The sequence below is a fragment of the Lithobates pipiens genome, unplaced genomic scaffold (genome assembly GCF_037356315.1).
Source record: "Lithobates pipiens isolate NorthernLeopardFrog02 unplaced genomic scaffold, aLitPip1_a1.2 Scaffold_8, whole genome shotgun sequence".
Taxonomy (NCBI): domain Eukaryota; kingdom Metazoa; phylum Chordata; class Amphibia; order Anura; family Ranidae; genus Lithobates; species Lithobates pipiens.
This window is the reverse complement of record NW_027507903.1, coordinates 380,239,444-380,259,851: the sequence shown is the minus strand read 5'-3', so window position 1 is coordinate 380,259,851 and position 20,408 is coordinate 380,239,444. Positions and strand designations below refer to the sequence as shown.

The 20,408-nt window shown below is 48.5% G+C and overlaps 1 long non-coding RNA gene across 1 annotated transcript in view; it reads left to right on the top strand.

The window, feature by feature from the left end:
- The window catches only part of LOC143964134 (uncharacterized), a 93,365-nt gene that overhangs the window by 59,524 nt on the left and 13,433 nt on the right, over window positions 1-20,408 (top strand). The window lies entirely within an intron of this gene.

Genomic DNA, 20,408 nt, shown 5'->3' with positions numbered 1-20,408 from the left:
TACTATTTGGTGTGCAGTATATAGTTGTGTAATACACGTATAAAATACTTTCACATATAGAAAGCATAGTATAGTGCGTTTCCATTGTGCAGCATGGTAACTGCTGAGCGGTTCTGCAGCGATACTACAAAGAGTGACAAACACAATCCAAATAAAAAGTATTGTAACTGGTGTGATAGACCAGTGGCCCCCAAAAACAACAGATTGAAGGGGGGTGTTATATACCTTCTTCCACATACATACTGCACTTTTGTAGAGAGTTTTGTCACAGGGTCATTTAAAAAATGACAGGCAGAGGAAAAGGCAGGCCCTTCCGCAGGGGTGGTAGGGGTAGGGCAGGAGCAACAGGCTTGAGCCAAAGTGGGAAATTGCAGAAGGTGCGTGCGATTACGTCAAAGGAAGCATCAGAATTGGTTGACTGGCTCACTCAGCCTTACTCTTCTACACCCTCCTCATCCTCTCGATCTGCACCCTCTTCTTCACTCTCTGCTATGTGCACCCCCAAAGACACTACCACCAACAACACCACCACCACCACCACCACCACATACCTTCCGCTTGAGTCACAGGAATTATTTTCCGATCCATATCAAGACATTTCTGATGCGCAGCCACTCTTGGCATTGGATCAGGAAGAGGAGGTAGCAACAACCGCCACTCAGCAGTCTGACGACAGTACCCAGATCAGCCCAAGGTGGAGGTTGGTCCCCGGTGTTGCTGCCTACTCCGAGATCTCTAATTATAGCGCTGGGGAAGGTGACGTCGATGATGACGTGTCTAGTGATGTCACGTGGGTGCCCACAAGAGAGGAAGAGAAGGGGAGTTCAGAGGGAGATATGGACCAGCAGATAGGGAGGAGAAGCAGGAATAACTTACATTGCACTGGAGGGACAAAGCAGACTGCTAATGTATCAGGAGCGAGTCATCGACCATGTACGGTCACATCTGGCGCTCCCAGGATGCCGGCACATGGCTCTGCAGTGTGGGCCTTTTTTTAACGTGTCCGCTGCTGACAATAGTGTTGCCATCTGCAATCTTTGCAGTCAACGCATTAGTTGCGGTAAGCCCAACACTCACCTAGAGACGACCGTCTTAAGAAGGCACATGAGCTGCCATCACCGAGCCCAGTGGGAGCAACTCCTCCTTTTCTGTTGCTAGCTTCTCTTCCGCTGCGCCACCCAAGCTCCCCAGAACCTATTCGACATGCCAGGTGAGACGTTGCCATGCTGTGCTGCGTCTGTTGTGCCTGGAAGCCAAGAGCCACACTGGCCCGGCACTCATTTCAGCTTTGCGTTCACAGGCAGATCAGTGGCTAACACCGCTCAATTTGACATTTGGTAAAGTGGTGTGTGACAACGGTGCCAATCTGCTTAGCGCATTGAAACAGGGCAAAATTACGCACGTGCCATGCATGGCACACGTCTTAAACTTGGTTGTGCAGCGATTCGTTGTCAAATACCCTGGGGTCCAGGACATCTTGCGGCAGGCAAGGAAAATCTCGGCCCATTTCAGAAGATCTTACACGGCCATGGCTCGCCATGCTGACATTCAGCGGCAACACAATCTGCAGATGGAACTCAACCTTCTATATGCTTGATAGGCTGCTCCAGCAGAAACGTGCAGTTAACGTCTACCTGTATGAGCTCTGCGGCAGAACAGGTTCTGGGGAGCTGGGGTTTTTTTCACCACGCAAGTGGCTGCTCATGCGCGACGCATGCAGACTTCTGCGGCCATTTGAGGAGATCACCAAACTGGTCAGTCACAGCCATGGCGCCATCAGTGACATGGTACCTTAGGCCTTCTTTATGGAGCGTGCATTGCGTCGTGTCATTGATCAAGCTGTGGAGGAGCAGGAGCGGGAAGATGAGGAAGTCGCAATGCTGGATGAATTCCAAGGGGGGGCTACTCTATCTGAGACAAGTGAACAACAGGAGTCTGAAGAGGAGTCAGAGGAGGATGGTGCCGGGGCGGATGAGGAGGAGCAAGAAGAGCATGCTTTAAACCTTTCTGGGATCCCTGTTGTTGCGCGTGGATGGGGAGAGGAGAATGAAGAGGACGACATTATCCTGGATGATGAGCAGGAGCCAGGCCACCACACCGCTTCCAGTTTAGTGCAAATGGTGGCCTTCATGCTCCAGTGTTTTAACAGGGATCCCCGTATAAAAAGCATAAGGGTCAAGGACCAGTACTGGGTGGCAACGTACTTAGACCCCCGGTACAAACACAAAATGGCGGAAATGTTACCGCCGTCACAGAGGGCTGTCAGAATGGAGCACTTCCAGGCCTTGCTTTGAGAAATGCTGCATTCTGCTTTTGCGTGCGCTGGCAGAGGAGCAATTCCCACTCCCAGAGAAGGAGCTGCGGGTACCAATCCAACAGCGCCTGCAAGAAGAGGCCGGTTTGAAGATGTGTTGGTGACTTCTGATATGAGGTCATTCTTTCAGCCGACCCGACAGGTGTCATCCGGATCCAGCATCAAGGAACGCCTAGACCGACAGGTGTCCGACTACATCGGGTTAACGGCCGATGTGGACGCTCTGAGGAGTGATGAACCCCTTGACCTCTGGCCAGAGCTTGCCCAATTTGCAATCGAACTGTTGGCTTGCCCCTCGTCCAGTGGGGGGATCGTGACCGATAAGCGTACTCGCCTAGCTCACAACAGTGTTAACTACCTCACATTTCTAAAAATGAATGAGGCATGGATCTCGGAGGAATTCAACACATGTGACCAGTAGACCATGTATATGTCTATAAACAATTTTTTTAATCGAGCACACAGACCTTCTTTCTTCATTTGGCTCACTTCCTTGTCCAAAAAAAGCACACCGTACTATATGCCCTTACCCTCCTGTTTGAAGAGGTTGAGCGGTGTCATATTTTTGGGGCCCAGCAGCAAGTTGCTGGTATCAGTGCTGCTGTTAGTGCTCTCTATCTCGGTGCTGGTGTCAGTGCACTCTATCACGGTGCAGGTGTCAGTGCTGTATATCACTTTGCTGGTGTCAGTGCTTTATGTCACACTGCTGATGTCAGTACTCTCTATCACGGTGCTGGTGTCAGATCACTCTATCATGGTGCAGGTGTCAGTGCTCTATATCACAGTGCTGGTGATGATCATCTCCTGCACCCTCTTCTTTGCCTACCCTGATCTTCCCTCGCCTCCATTGCCTCATGAGTACTGAAGTTTCAGAATTTCACATATAAAAAAAGAATGCTTGTAGTCGTCGATCCCATATTCACCTCATACATGTGTTATGTCATTGGCCATGTGGTGGGACTATGTGTGCACAGCTAGTAATTATTTAGTGGCTGCAAATATGACCTGTAGGTTTGTAAAGTTCACCATCCCTGTGCTGTGCTGACTTCCTCCTGGGGCTGCTTATTATGAGGGGCTCCCACCATCCCTGTGCTATGCTGACTTCCTCCTGGGGCTGCTTATTATGAGGGGCTCCCACCATCCCTGTGCTGTGCTGACTTCCTCCTGGAGCTGCTTACGGTGCAGGTGTCAGTGCTGTATATCATGGTGCTGGTGTCCAGTGCTTTATGTCACACTGCTGATGTCAGTGCTCTCTATCACGGTGCTGGTGTCAGATCACTCTATCACAGTGCAGGTGTCAGTGCTCTATATCACAGTGCTGGTGATGATCATCTCCTGCACCCTCTTCTTTGCCTACCCTGATCTTCCCTCGCCTCCATTGCCTCATGAGTCCTGAAGTTTCAGAATTTCACATATAAAAAAAGAATGCTTGTAGTTGTCGATCCCAGATTCACCTCATACATGTGTTATGTCATTGGCCATGTGGTGGGACTATGTGTGCACAGCTAGTAATTATTTTGTGGCTGCAAATATGACCTGTAGGTTTGAAAAGTTCACCATCCCTGTGCTGTGCTGACTTCCTCCTGGGGCTGCTTATTATGAGGGGCTCCCACCATCCCTGTGCTATGCTGACTTCCTCCTGGGGCTGCTTATTATGAGGGGCTCCCACCATCCCTGTGCTGTGCTGACTTCCTCCTGGAGCTGCTTACGGTGCAGGTGTCAGTGCTGTATATCACGGTGCTGGTGTCAGTGCTTTATGTCACGCTGCTGATGTCAGTGCTCTCTATCACGGTGCTGGTGTCAGATCACTCTATCACGGTGCAGGTGTCAGTGCTCTATATCACGGTGCTGGTGATGATCATCTCCTGCACCCTCTTCTTTGCCTACCCTGACCTTCCCTCGCAACCATTGCCTTATGAGTCCTGAAGTTTCAGAATTTCACATATAAAAAAAGAATGCTTGTTGTTGTCGATCCTAGATTCACCTCATACATGTGTTATGTCATTGGCCATGTGGTGGGACTATGTGTGCACAGCTAGTAATTATTTTGTGGCTGCAAATATGACCTGTAGGTTTGAAAAGTTCACCATCCCTGTGCTGTGCTGACTTCCTCCTGGGGCTGCTTATTATGAGGGACTCCCACCATCCCTGTGCTATGCTGACTTCCTCCTGGGGCTGCTTATTATGAGGGGCTCCCACCATCCCTGTGCTGTGCTGACTTCTTCCTGGAGCTGCTTACGGTGCAGGTGTCAGTGCTGTATATCATGGTGCTGGTGTCCAGTGCTTTATGTCACACTGCTGATGTCAGTGCTCTCTATCACGGTGCTGGTGTCAGATCACTCTATCACGGTGCAGGTGTCAGTGCTCTATATCACAGTGCTGGTGATGATCATCTCCTGCACCCTCTTCTTTGCCTACCCTGATCTTCCCTCGCCTCCATTGCCTCATGAGTCCTGAAGTTTCAGAATTTCACATATAAGAAAAGAATGCTTGTAGTTGTCGATCCCAGATTCACCTCATACATGTGTTATGTCATTGGCCATGTGGTGGGACTATGTGTGCACAGCTAGTAATTATTTTGTGGCTGCAAATATGACCTGTAGGTTTGAAAAGTTCACCATCCCTGTGCTGTGCTGACTTCCTCCTGGGGCTGCTTATTATGAGGGGCTCCCACCATCCCTGTGCTATGCTGACTTCCTCCTGGGGCTGCTTATTATGAGGGGCTCCCACCATCCCTGTGCTGTGCTGACTTCCTCCTGGAGCTGCTTACGGTGCAGGGGTCAGTGCTGTATATCACGGTGCTGGTGTCAGTGCTTTATGTCACGCTGCTGATGTCAGTGCTCTCTATCACGGTGCTGGTGTCAGATCACTCTATCACGGTGCAGGTGTCAGTGCTCTATATCACGGTGCTGGTGATGATCATCTCCTGCACCCTCTTCTTTGCCTACCCTAACCTTCCCTCGCAACCATTGCCTTATGAGTCCTGAAGTTTCAGAATTTCACATATAAAAAAAGAATGCTTGTAGTTGTCGATCCCAGATTCACCTCATACATGTGTTATGTCATTGGCCATGTGGTGGGACTATGTGTGCACAGCTAGTAATTATTTTGTGGCTGCAAATATGACCTGTAGGTTTGAAAAGTTCACCATCCCTGTGCTGTGCTGACTTCCTCCTGGGGCTGCTTATTATGAGGGGCTCCCACCATCCCTGTGCTATGCTGACTTCCTCCTGGGGCTGCTTATTATGAGGGGCTCCCAACATCCCTGTGCTGTGCTGACTTCCTCCTGAAGCTGCTTACGGTGCAGGTGTCAGTGCTGTATATCACGGTGCTGGTGTCAGTGCTTTATGTCACGCTGCTGATGTCAGCGCTCTCTATCACGGTGCTGGTGTCAGATCACTCTATCACGGTGCAGGTGTCAGTGCTCTATATCACGGTGCTGGTGATGATCATCTCCTGCACCCTCTTCTTTGCCTACCCTGACCTTCCCTCGCCTCCATTGCCTCATGAGTCCTGAAGTTTCAGAATTTCACATATAAAAAAAGAATGCTTGTAGTCGTCGATCCCAGATTCACCTCATACATGTGTTATGTCATTGGCCATGTGGTGGGACTATGTGTGCACAGCTAGTAATTATTTTGTGGCTGCAAATATGACCTGTATGTTTGTAAAGTTTGCCTCCCATTGAAGTCAATGGGGCCCGCCGCGAACGTTAAGGTTCGCGAACTATCGGCCGTGTTCGCGTTTCGCGTTCGCGAAACATCCCGTCGGAAGTTCGTCCATCACTACTAATCAATATGAGGATAGGAGTTGCCTATCTAAAAATGTCCAAGTCAACCCCAACTTAGCTTTCTCAGCAATGCCCCCCCAAGCTCTCTCATCAATCCTCCCTAGCTCTCTCACCAAAGCCCCTCTCCTCTCTTACTAATGCCCTCCAGCTCTCAGCAATGCCCTCCCAGCTCTCTCACAAATGCACCCCCTCTCTCTCACCAATGCCCCCAACTTTGCTCTCTCACTAATCCCCCCCAGCTCTCTCACCAAAGCCCCTCTCCTCTCTTACTAATGCCCTCCAGCTCTCAACACTGCCCCCAGCTCTCTCACCATTGCCCCCCAACTCTCTCACCAATTCTCCCTTCCTCTCTTACTTATGCCCCCAGCTCTCTCACCAACCTCCCTCTCTTTCTAATGCCCCCTAGGTCTCTCACCAGTCCCCCTTCTTTCTTACTAATGCCCCCTGTTCTCTCACCAATTCCTCCTCCTCTCTTACTAATGCCCCTCCCAGCTCTCACACCGATAACCCCCTCCTCTTACTAATTCTCCCCGTTCTCTCACCAATTCCTCCCTTCTCTCTTACTAATGCCCCCAGCTCTTTTACCAATCCCCCTCCTCTCTTACTAATGCACCTAGCTCTCTCACCAATTCCCCCTCCTCTCTTACTAATGCCCCCAGCTGTCTCACCAGTTCCCCCCTCCTCTCTTACTAATGCCCCCAGCTCTTTCACCAATTCCCCCCTCCTCGCCTTACTAATCCTTCCAGCTCTCTCACCAGTTCCTCCCTCTCTTGCTAATTCACCCCAGATCTGTCACCAATTCCCCCCTCTTCTCTTACTAATGTCCCCCGCTCTTGTAACAACTCCCCCCTTTTCTCTTACTAATGCCCCCCAGCTCTCTCACCAATTCCCTCCTCCTCTATTACTAATGCCCCCCCCAGTTCTCTCACTAATTTCCCATCCTCTCTAACTAGTGCCCCCCAGATCTCTCACCAATCCCCCCTCCTCTCTTATTAATGCCCCCCAGCTCTCTCACCAATTCTCCCCTCCTCTCTTACTTATGCCTCCCCAGCTCTCTCACCAGTTCCCCTCTCCTCTCTTACTAATTCTCCCCAGATCTCTCACCAATTCCCCCTCTTCTCTTACTAATGCCCCCTCAGCTCTCTCACCTGTTCCCCTTTCTCTCTTACTAATGTCACCTCAGCTCTCTCACCAATTCCCCCTTCTCTTACTAATGCCCCCTTAGCTCTCTCACCTGTTCCCCTTTCTCTCTTACTATTGTCACCTCAGCTCTCTCACCAATTCCTCCTCCTCTCTTACTAATGCCCCTCCCAGCTCTCACACCGATAACCCCCTCCTCTTACTAATTCTCCCCGTTCTCTCACCAATTCCTCCCTTCTCTCTTACTAATGCCCCCAGCTCTTTTACCAATCCCCCTCCTCTCTTACTAATGCACCTAGCTCTCTCACCAATTCCCCCTCCTCTCTTACTAATGCCCCCAGCTGTCTCACCAGTTCCCCCCTCCTCTCTTACTAATGCCCCCAGCTCTTTCACCAATTCCCCCCTCCTCGCCTTACTAATCCTTCCAGCTCTCTCACCAGTTCCTCCCTCTCTTGCTAATTCACCCCAGATCTGTCACCAATTCCCCCCTCTTCTCTTACTAATGTCCCCCGCTCTTGTAACAACTCCCCCCTTTTCTCTTACTAATGCCCCCCAGCTCTCTCACCAATTCCCTCCTCCTCTATTACTAATGCCCCCCCCAGTTCTCTCACTAATTTCCCATCCTCTCTAACTAGTGCCCCCCAGATCTCTCACCAATCCCCCCTCCTCTCTTATTAATGCCCCCCAGCTCTCTCACCAATTCTCCCCTCCTCTCTTACTTATGCCTCCCCAGCTCTCTCACCAGTTCCCCTCTCCTCTCTTACTAATTCTCCCCAGATCTCTCACCAATTCCCCCTCTTCTCTTACTAATGCCCCCTCAGCTCTCTCACCTGTTCCCCTTTCTCTCTTACTAATGTCACCTCAGCTCTCTCACCAATTCCCCCTTCTCTTACTAATGCCCCCTTAGCTCTCTCACCTGTTCCCCTTTCTCTCTTACTATTGTCACCTCAGCTCTCTCGCCAATTCCCCCTCCTCTCTTACTAATGCCCCAGGTCTCTCACCAATTTCCCCCTCCTCTCTTACTAACGCCCCCTAGCTTTCTCACTGATGCCCCCTTCTCTCTTACCATTCCCCCAGTTCTCTCACCAATTCCTCCTCCTCTCTTACTAATGCCCCTCCCAGCTCTCTCACCAATTAGCCCCTCCTCTTACTAATGTCCCTCAGCTCTCTTACCAATTCCTACCTTCTCTCTTACTAATGCCCCCCCCCCCCCCAGCTATTTCACAAATTTCCCACTCCTCTCTTACTAATGCCCCCAGCTCTTTCACCAATTCCCCCCTCTCTTACTAATCCCCCAGCTCTCTCACCAGTTCCCCCTCTCTTACTAATGCCCCCCAGATCTCTCACCAATTCCTCCTTTTCTCTTTCTAATGTCCCCCAGCTCTCTCACCAGTTCCCCCCACCTCTCTTACTAATGCCCCCCAGCTCTCTCACCAATTACCCCCTCCTCTCTTACTAATGCTCCCCCAGCTCTCTCACCAGTTCCCCACTCCTCTCTTACTAATTCCCCCCAGATCTCTCACACATTCCCCCCTTTTCTCTTACTAAGGCCCCCCAGCCCTTTCACTAATTCCCCCTCCTCTCTTACTAGTCCCCCCAGCTCTCTCACCAATCCTCCTCCTCTCTTACTAATGCCCCCCAACTCTCTCACCAATTCTCAATTCCCCATTCTCTCTTACTAATGCTCCCCCAGCTCTCTCATCAGTTCCCCCCATCTCTCTTACTAATGCCCCCAGCTCTCTCATCAATCCCCCCTCCTCTCTTACTAATGCTCCCCCAGCTCTCTCACCAGTTCCCCACTCCTCTCTTACTAATTCCCCCCAGATCTCTCACAAATTCCCCCTTTTCTCTTACTTAGGCCCCCCAGCTCTTTCACTAATTCCCCCTTCTCTCTTACTAGTCCCTCCCAGCTCTCTCACCAATCCTCCTCCTCTCTTACTAATGCCACCCAACTCTCTCACCAATTCTCAATTCCTCTCTTGCTAATGCAGCCCCCTCTCTTACTAATACCCCCAGCTCTCTCACCAATTCCCACTCCTCTTTTACTAATGCTTGTCCCATCTCTCTCACCAATTACTCCCTCCTCTTACTAATGCTCCCCCATTCTCTCACCAATTCCTCCCTTCTCTCTTACTAATGCCCCCAGCTCTCTCACCAATTCCCCCCTCCTCTCCTACTAATGCCCCCCCAGCTGTCTCACCAGTTCCCCCCTCCTCTCTTACTAATGCCCCCAGCTCTTTCACCAATTCCCCCCTCCTCTCTTACTAATCACCCCAGCTCTCTCACCAGTTCCCCCCTCTCTTGCTAATGACCCCAGATCTGTCACCAATTCCCCCCTCTTCTCTTACTAATGCCCCCCCCCCCCCGCTCTCGTAACAATTCCCCCCTTCTCTCTCACCAATTCCCTTCTCCTCTATTACTCCCTTTTCATAATCTTTATTTATTTTCTTCAATATTTTACAGAAAACATTCTTTATAAATATATAACCAATTTTTAATAAAAAAAAAAAGTTAGGACACAGCAAAAAAACAAAAACAATAAACAGCTCTTACCCACAATTTAACAATAATTCTGCTAACATCTCGTTCTCCTTTTCACCCGCTCAGACGTTTTTCTTTCTTTGCTCCCCTTCCTACCCTTAATCAATTCCCCTTCCCTCTTAGCTATTCTATATATTTTCTCTTTCTTTCCCCTTTTCTTCCTTCCCTCTGTCCTCCCTTTCTAAGATTTGTTTCTTATTATTTTCTACTCCTAACTTCCCTTCTCCTTTTCCTCCGTCTTCCTAAGCCCCTACACTGGGTATCCCAACCTATCCAACCAAGGTTTCCATTTTTTTTTTAATTCTTTAAAATTTCCTCTCCTTTTATATACTACCTTTTCCTTCCATAATGTGTCTGTAATTAACTTCACCCAGTCTACTACCGAGGGGGGTTTCTCTGCCTGCCACCTCTGCACTATCAGTTTTCTTGCCTGGAACATACACCTCAATACTGCTTTAGTTGTGTAGGCCGATCCTCCTATTCCCTCATCCAGACCCAGCACACATAATCTGGGGTCCCCACTAACCGCCACTCTAAATGTTTCATTCAGAAAAATAAGGATCTCTGACCAGTAGCGAAACAGTTTAGGACACCACCAGAACATGTATGCGAGATCCCCAGTATCCTGACATCTTGGACACCCATCATCCGCTCTCCACCCAAAACTAAACAGTCTCTTCGGCGTATAATATGGTCTATGTAACAACATCAGGTGTGAGACCTTCTGGGTGGGTGAGACTGAGATCAGATGCCCTCCCTCCAATATCCTCATCCACTGCTTATCCGAAAATGTTCCACATTCCTCCTCCAATTTCCCTCTGCTTTTAAGCTTTTCCGGGCTTTCTATACTCCCTTCACATATGTATGGATACATTTCTGCTATAAATCCTCTTGCCCTTTCTTGGGAGTTTAGTCTACAATAGATAGGGGAATTACTCCAAGCTGGTCCTTGTTTATCAAATTGTTTATCTAAAGCATGCCTAATTTATAGGTATTTATAAAATAAGTATTTTGGTAAATCAAATTCCACTCTTAATGCCTTAAATGGTTTTAATATATTTCCTTCATATAACTGGGCCAGCTTGTCTATCCCCTTTGCAGCTCAATTGCAACATCTGGGAATAATTAAGGATATTGCTGGAGGAATAAATAAGGTATTAATGATTACAGGGACAACCCATAAGACAATAGTAGAAGCACTGGAGGCAAATTCATTTACTCATAGAACACCCACAATAAAATTTGCCTTAAAAGTGTGGAAGGCAGTAAAGGCATTAAAAGGCTTAGAAGGTATGACCAAATATGCCCCTGAATAACCTGAATTTGCAGGAGTTGGAAACGATAGGAAGATGTAAAATCTTCCTATCGTTTCCAATTCCTGCAAATTCAGGTTATTCAGGGGCATCAACATTGTACCATCAACAATGAGTGATCTGACACCCCCCTAGGTTGATATACTATCTCCCTTACTACTTGATTTGCTTCCTCATTCCCCAGAACTAAATCTATTCTTGAGAGTGAGGAAAGGGAACGTGAAAAACATGAATAGTGTAACATATACGGATTCCGCACTCTCCACATATCAAACAACCCCCCTTCCTGCAAAAAATGAGACAGCCGACTCTCATCTCCCTTCTGCGTATAAATTCCTGGTGGGAACCTATCCTGATTTTTATTAATAAGCTCATTAAAGTGGTTGTATACTCATTTTTTTTACTTTTACCTACAGGAAAGCCTATAATAAGGCTTACCTGTAGGTAAAAAAAAAATCTCCTAAACCTGTACGGTTTAGGAGATATTCCCCTCGGTATGCGCCGCTGACTGCAGCGGCGCATGCGCACAAGGGGATTCTCGGCTGAAAGCCCGGCAGTGGCCGGACTCGGCCGGGATGAAATCTCCAGCGCGCATGCGCGGGGGTGAAGATATCGCGGCTCCGGCCACTCACAGCGCCGGACCCGCAATACCCAGAAGAAAAGCTGAGGGAGCATGTCAGCTCCCTTGGCGTGGATCGGGCCAGATGTCGGGGCCTCGTTCTAAGGTATTTCATAATGAGCTAGTATGCGGTGCATACTAGCTCATTATGCCTTTTCCTTTGCAGGTGGCAAAAAAAAAAAAAACATCTGCGGGTTTACTCCCGCTTTAAAATCCCCCACTACTATAACTGGGATCCCAGGTTTATCCACGATATATTCCATTAGGCAATATAAAACTTCTAATTTGAATGGAGGAGGAATATAAATATTTGCAAAAACATACTCCCGGTTTTCTATTACACATTGCAAAAAAACATACCACACCTCTTTATCTATGCTGGCCTGCGGACAGGTAAATGCAACTTCTCTCCTTACCAACACAGCCACACCCCTTAAATAAGAGGTGTGAACTGAGTGGTATTGATATTGAAATTTCCTATTTAGATTTTGTAACTTGGTATCTTCAGTTAGATGTGTCTCCTGTAGGTAGATCAACCCTGCATCCCATTTTTCAAGGGTGTCAAACACCGCTGCTCTTTTAACAGGTGTACCCATCCCTCGGTCATTCCATGAACCAATATTCAAAACTCTAGACTGCATAGTTTAATCAAAAAAACAAAAAAGAAACAACAAAAAAAAGAATGCCAAAAGGTTAACGCCCTTTGACGCAGGAAAGGAAGCAATCCCTGGGCAATGCCTGATAAACTGAGAAAAGGAAGGAGGGAGAAAGAAAAACCCCACTGAGCAGAAATCATAATAAATTTGTGCATCCCCTTATACATCACAATGTCATCCTGTCCTAATCTTCCCATCTGAGTGAAAAATATAAACTTTTCTTCTACTCATGCTCTTAACCCTTGTTTTATCATTAATTTTAATTTATCATCTGTTTCTGTGCAAACTACACCATTTTCCTGTGTCTTATATACCCCTTTATTACTTAACCCCTCTCCCTACCCCCCTTGTACCATTCTAGGTTACCCCTAGGGGCCTTTTCCGTGACCAATACATACCATCCCGTGCCTTCAATCCTATCCCCCTCCCTCCCCCCCCCACTCTCCACTTATACACAAACAGTGTCTCTCTTTTAACCCCTCTTCTTCTCATTCATATATTGTCTATTGTGCTGTGTGTCTCCCACCTCCCGCCAAAGATACATATTGTACTTATAATTCAAATGCAGTGGTGTACCCCAGCGTGTAAAGAAAAATAAAAAAAATAAAAAAAGGGGGGATTTTCCTTCACTTCCTCGTTAACTGAGCCCCTTTTTCCTGCACCCATGCTGTCACACTAGCTGGGGAATCATAAAATAAAGTCTCTCCCATTGCTACCACCCATAACCGGGCCAGATACAGCAAAGCATATGTAACGTCCAGTTTCTGAAGTCTACGCTTAGTTTCTATGAATTCTGCTCTGTGCTTCTGCAGATCGGGTGAAAAATCAGAATAAAACGAGATTTTGGCTAATTTGGATAATACTTCCCATCTCTCTAGCCTTGCGAAGCAGAGCTTATTTACCTTTATAGTTCAAAAATTTCAATAGCATGGATCTAGGCTGTCCTCCCCGAGGTGGGGTTCTAAGCGGGATTCTGTGTGCCCTTTCTACTGCAAACTGTTGAGAAAAAGTCTCTCTTCCAAATACTTCAATAAGCCATTTTTCCACAAATATAATTTGGTCAGAACCTTCACATTTTTCCGGGAAGGCCTACCAGCCTCACATTGTCCCTTCGGAGTCTATTTTCCATTTCGTCCAATATCCCTTTAAATTTACCCATTTTTGTTTTTAGATCTTTAACCTCTTGATTCAATGGGTACAACTCATCTGACTAATTCTCCCCTCTGCTGCTGTTATTCTACCAACCATCTTTTGGAGTTCATGCCGCATCATAGCTAACTCCTCTTTAATGCCTTTTGTTTGATCGTATAGCTCTGCCAGAGACTGTTTGCATATATTAACTACCCCCAGCACCTCCTTTAATGTTGGTTCTCCTTCTACCAAGGACACCTGCATGGGGGCTGTTTCGGATCTTCCAGCAGCGCCCATATTTTTATTAGTCGTATTCTTTTCTCCCACCGAGGTTAACTGTCCTTGACTCTCTCTATCCATTGATGATTTTACTTGGGCCCCTGTCCCCCCTTAGTTGGCGTATGGTCGGGGGTATGAGCATACCTTTCCAGTTTAGCTGCTGCTAATGCCCCGGTTGTTGCTGTAGGCTGGGACCCTTTCTCCTTATCTTTATCCTTGGCTGATCTCAATGATTGTGTCCCAACATTCTCCTGGCTGGCATGCTCATCCCCTCTCCTCCTTGTTGACATAATTCAACCCCGCAGGTATCCCCAAAGGAGTTAAAAAAAAAAGGGGGTAATTCTCCTGGGTCAAAGCTCAACCATGGAAGACTGGTATAGGATTACAAAATCAACAGTTCCCACGCTCCATCTAATCCACTGACCAGAAACTGTCCCTTTTTTTTCTCCTTTCCCTAAAAGCAGCAACAGCAGTATTTCAAGATGCAGATACAGCTATATATCTATATATTGTGCACTGTACGGTGCGCAGCACACACTTAATGCCACCTCACCTTCACCTTCTTCACGCTGGTGTCAGATGCAGTAAATGATATTAAGTGGTGTTGAGTGGTAAAGATATTCCCCGGGGGTCCCCCTTCCGGTGCTGTGTCTCCACTATCCAGAATTCAATACCTGGCTGTGTCGCTCAACCTTCCTCTAGCGTTGTGTCTCCACTAAGGATGAGCCGAACACCCCCCTGTTCGGTTCGCACCAGAACCTGCAAACAGACCTAAAGTTCGTGTGAACTTTAGAACCCTATTAAAGTCTATGGGACTCGAACGTTCACAATCTAAAGTGCTAATTTGAAAGGCTAATATGCAAGTTACTGTCCTAAAAAGTGTTTGGGGACCTGGGTCCTGCCCCAGGGGACATGGATCAATGCAAAAGAAAGTTTTAAAAACGGCTGTTTTTTCAGGAGCAGTGATTTTAATAATGATTAAAGTGAAACAATAAAAGTGTAATATTCCTTTAAATTTCCTACCTGGGGGTGTCTATAGTATGCCTGTGAAGGGGCGCATGTTTCCCGTACTTAGAACTAAGTGTCATTTCGCAAGGAAAAAAAGTATTTTAAAATCACTTTGAATTGTCAGCTCCCGTAATACAGAGAATGTCCTCTGTATTACGGAGCCGACAATTCATTCATTGATAAAAAAATATATATAAAAAGAGCGTGGGGTTCCCCTAAATTCAATTACCAGGCCCTTCAGGTCTTGTATGGATATTAAGGGGAACCCCACGTCATTCGAGCATGCAACCTGGCAGGCCGCAGGAAAAGAGGGGGATGAGAGAGCGCCCCCCCTCCTGAACCATACCAGGCCACATGCCCTCAACATTGGGAGGATGCTTTGGGGGTCTGTGACCAAAAAAAAAAAAAGATTCCAGTGGTGGTAATCCACTCTTGCTATCCAGCGATGGATGATCATCTCCCCGGGGTCCAGCGATGGCTGATCTGATCCAGCGACGGGTGATTTTCAGTTCAGCGCAGTCCATCCATCCATCTTCTGTCTTTTTTTTTTTTTATCAATGAATGAATTGTCGGCTTCGTAATACAGAGTACACTCATTGAGTGTTCTCTGTATTATGGGAGCCGACAATTCAAAGTGAATTTAAAAGACTTTTTTTCCTTGCGAAATGGCACTTTGTGCAGGGACAGTTCTAAGCACGGGAAACATGCGCCCCTTCACAGGCATACTATAGACACCCCCCAGGTACGGAATTTAAATGAATATTACACTTTTATTGTTTCACTTTAATCATTATTAAAATCACTGCTCCTGAATAAACTGCCGTTTTTAAAACTTTTTTTTGCATTGATCCATGTCCCCTGGGGCAGGACCCAGGTCCCCAAACACTTTATAGGACAGTAACTTGCATATTAGCCTTTAAAATTAGCACTTTAGATTTCTCCCATAGACTTGTACAGGGTGTTCCGGCTTTTCGAATTTGCCGCGAACAGCCCAAATTGTTCACTGTTCGCTGAACAGGTGAACAGGCAATGTTCGAGTCGAACATGAGTTCTACTCGAACTTGAAGCTCATCCCTAGTCTCCACTCTCTGCTCCCTCAGTGCCTCTCTGTGTCTCTCTCCACCGAGATCTTGCGAGACTTCGCGGCAGCAGACTGAGGTCCTTTCGTCACTCACCATCAGCTGGGCACCCGAGACCTCACCGTCCAACTGGGATACACGCTTCCTCCCTCACCAAACGCCAAGCGCCGAAGGCTCCAAAAGCTCCAAAGGTACTCTCGGGTCATGCAGAAATCCACCGCCTCTCCACCAGGGACAATCCGGGCCCACACTGCGGTTTATTGTTTATGCATCGGCGTGTAGTGAGAGCACACACCTCTCTCTCCTTCTTTATTACTAATGCCCCCAGCTCTCTCACTAATTCCCCTTCCTCTCTTACTAGTGCCCCCCAGCTCTCTCACCAATCCCCCCTCCTCTCTTACTAATGCCCCCGAGCTCTCTCACCAATTCCCCTCTCCTCTCTTACTAATGCCCCCCAGCTCTCTCACCAATTCCCCTCTCCTCTCTTACTAATGCCCCCCCAGCTCTCTCACTAATTCCCTTTCCTCTCTTACTAGTGCCCCCAGCTCTCTCACCAATTCCCCTCTCCTCTCTTACTAATGCCCCCCGAGCTCTCTTACTTATTCCTCCCAGATCTCTCACCAATTCCCCCCTCTTCTCTTACTAATGCCCCCTCAGCTCTCTTGCCAGTTCCCCCTTCTCTCTTACTAATGTCACCTCAGCTCTCTCACCATTTCCCCCTTCTCTCTTACTAATGCCCCCCCAGATTTCCCACCAATGCCACTTAGCTTTCTCAGAAATGGCCCCCCACTCTCTCACCAAAGCCCCCCTCCTCTCTTACTAATGCCCCCTCCAGTTCTCTCACCAATTCCTCCTCCTCTCTTATTAATGCCCCCCAGCTCTCTCACCAATTCCTCCCTTCCCTCTTACTAATACCCCCAGCTCTTTCACTGATCCCCTCCTCTCTTACTAATGCCACCAGCTCTCTCACCAATTCCCCCCTCCTCTCTTACTAATGTCCCCCAGCTCTTTCACTAATTCCCCCCTCCTCACTTACTAATCCCCCCAGCTCTCACACCAGTACCCCCTCTCTTACTAATACCCCCAGATCTCTCACTAATTCCCTCCTGTTCTCTTACTAATGCCCCCCGCTCTCAAAACAATTCCCCCTTCTCTCTTACTAATGCCCCCAGCTCTCTCACCAGTTCCCCCTCCTCTCTTACTAATGCCCCCCAGCTCTCTCACCAATTCCCCCCTCTCTTACTAATGCCCCCCACCTCTTTCGCCAATTCCCTCTCTTCTCTTACTAATGCCCGCCCCGCTCCCTCACTAATTCCCCCCTCTTCGCTTACTAATACCCACTCAGCTCTCTCACCAATTCTTCCTTCTCTCTTACTAATGCCCCCCCACCTCTCTCACAATTCTCCCCTCCTCTCTTACTAATGCCCCCCAGCTCTCTCACCAATTCCCCCCTCCTCTCTTATTAATCCCCCCCCCCCAGCTCTCTCACTAGTTCCTCCTTATCTCTTAATTATTCCCCTGAGATCTCTCCCCATTTCCCCCCACTTCGCATACTAATGCCCCCTTAGCTCTCTCACCAATTCCCCCTTCTCATTACTAATGCCCCCTCAGCTATCTCACCAATTCCCCCTTCTCTCTTACTAATGCCCCCCAGCTCCTTTACCAATTCCCTCTCCCCTCCTCTCTTACTAATGCCCCCCAGCTCTCTAACCAGTTCCCCCCTCCTCTCTTACTAATGCCCCCCAGCTCTTTTGCCAATTCCCTCTCTTCTCTTACTAATGCCCGCCCCGCTCCCTCACTAATTCCCCCCTCTTCGCTTACTAATGCCCACTCAGCTCTCTCACCAATTCTTCCTTCTCTCTTACTAATGCCCCCCACCTCTCTCACCAATTCTCCCCTCCTCTCTTACTAATGCCCCCCAGCTCTCTCACCAATTCCCCCTCCTCTCTTATTAATCCCCCCCGAGCTCCTTTACCAGTTCCTCCTTATCTCTTAATTATTCCCCTGAGATCTCTCCCCAATTCCCCCCACTTCGCATACTAATGCCCCCTCAGCTCTCTCACCAATTTCCCCTTCTCATTACTAATGCCCCCTCAGCTATCTCACCAATTCCCCCCCTCCTTTACCAATTCCCCCTCCCCTCCTCTCTTACTAATGCACCCCAGCTCTCTCACCAGTTCTTACTTGTCCCTTACTAATGCCGCCCATGTTTCTCACCAATTTCTCTCTCCTCTCTTACTAATGCCTCTCCCAGCTCTCTTACCAATTCTCCATTCCTCTGTTACTAATGCACCCCCTCTCTTACTAATGCCCACAATCTCTCTCACCAATCCCCCCTCCTCTCTCAATAATGCCCCCCAGCTATCTTACCAATCCCCCCTCCTCTCTCATTAATGCCCCCCAGCTATCTTACCAATTCCCCCTTCTCTCTTACTCATGCCCCCTAGCTTTCTCACCAATCCCCCTTCTTTCTTACTAATGCCCGGAAGTTCTCTCACCAATTCCTACTCTTCTCTTCCTAATGCCTCTCAGCTCTCTCCCCAATTCCCTCCTGCAATCTGCAATACGAATGTCCCACAGCTTTTTTTACCAATTCCCTCCTCCTCTATTACTAATGCCCCCCCCCCCAGCTCTCTCACCAGTTCCCCCTCCTCTCTTACTAATGTCCTCAGCTCTCTCACCAATTTCCCCCTCCTCTCTTACTAATACCCCTAGCTTTCTCACCCATCCCCCCTTCTCTCTTACTAGTGCCCCCCCAATTCTCTCACCAATTCCTCCTCCTCTCCTACCAATGCCCATCCCATCTCTCTCAACAATTACCACCTCCTCTTACTAATGCCCCCAGCTCTTTCACCAATTCCTCTCTTCTCTCCTACTAATGCCCCCCCGGCTCCTTCAGAAATTCCCCCTTCCCTTCTCTCTTTCTAATACGCCCCTAGCTCTCTCACTAGTTCTGCCTCCTCTCTTACTAATGACCCCCAGCTCTTTCAGCAATCCCCCTCCTCTTTTACTAATGCCCCCCCAGTTTTCACCAATTCCCCTTCCTCTCTCACTAATTCCCCCCAGATCTCTCACCAATTCCCCCCTCTTCTCTTACTAATGCCCCCCCAGCTCTCTCACCAATCCCCCTCCCTTCCTTACTAATGCATCCCCCAACTCTCTCACCAATGCTCCCTTCCTCTCTTAATAATGCATCCCCCTCTCTTACTAATGCCCCCAGCTCTCTCACCAATCCCCCTCCTCTCTTACTAATGCCCCCCAGCTCTCTCACCAATTCCTCCCTTCCCTCTTACTAATACCCCCAGCTCTTTCACTGATCCCCTCCTCTCTTACTAATGCCACCAGCTCTCTCATCAATCCCCCCCTCCTCTCTTACTAATGTCCCCCAGCTCTTTCACCAATTCCCCCCCTCCTCGCTTACTAATCCCCCCAGCTCTCACACCAGTACCCCTCTCTTATTAATACCCCCAGATCTCTCACCAATTCCCTCCTGTTCTCTTACTAATGTCCCCCCGCTCTCAAAACAATTCCCCCTTCTCTCTTACAAATGCCCCCAGCTCTCTCACCAGTTCCCCCCTCCTCGCTTACTAATGCCCCCCAGCTCTCTCACCAGTTCCATCCTCTCTTACTAATGCCCCCCAGCTCTTTCGCCAATTCCCTCCCTTCTCTTACTAATGCCCGCCCTGCTCCCTCACGAATTCCCCCCTCTTCGCTTACTAATGCCCACTCAGCTCTCTCACCAATTCTTCCTTCTCTCTTACTAATGCCCCCCACCTCTCTCACCAATTCTCCCCTCCTCTCTTACTAATGCCCCCCCAGCTCTCTCACTAATTCCCCCCTCCTCTCTTATTAATCCCCCCCAGCTCTCTCACCAGTTCCTCCTCATCTCTTAATTATTCCCCTGAGATCTCTCCCCAATTCCCCCCACTTTGCATACTAATGCCCCCTCAGCTCTCTCACCGATTCCCCCTTCTCATTACTAATGCCCCCTCAGCTATCTCACCAATTCCCCCTTCTCTCTTACTAATGCCCCCAGCTCCTTTACCAATTCCCCCTCCCCTCCTCTCTTACTAATGCACCCCAGCTCTCTCACCAGTTCTTACTTGTCCCTTACTAATGCCGCCCAGCTTTCTCACCAATTTCCCTCTCCTCTCTTACTAATGCCCCTCCCAGCTCTCTTACGAATTCTCCATTCCTCTGTTACTAATGCACCCCCTCTCTTACTAATGCCCACAAGCTCTCTCGCCAATCCCCCCTCCTCTCTCATTAATGCCCCCCAGCTATCTCACCAATTCCCCCTTCTCTCTTACTCATGCCCCCTAGCTCTCTCACCAATCCCCCTTCTCTCTTACTAATGCGCAGAAGTTCTCTTACCAATTCCTACTCCTCTCTTCCTAATGCCTTTCAGCTCTCTCACCAATTCCCTCCTGCAATCTTACGAATGCCCCACAGCTCTTTTTTTACCAATTCCCTCCTCCTCTATTACTAATGCCCCCCCAGCTCTCACCAGTTCCCCCTCCTCTCTTACTAATGTCCTC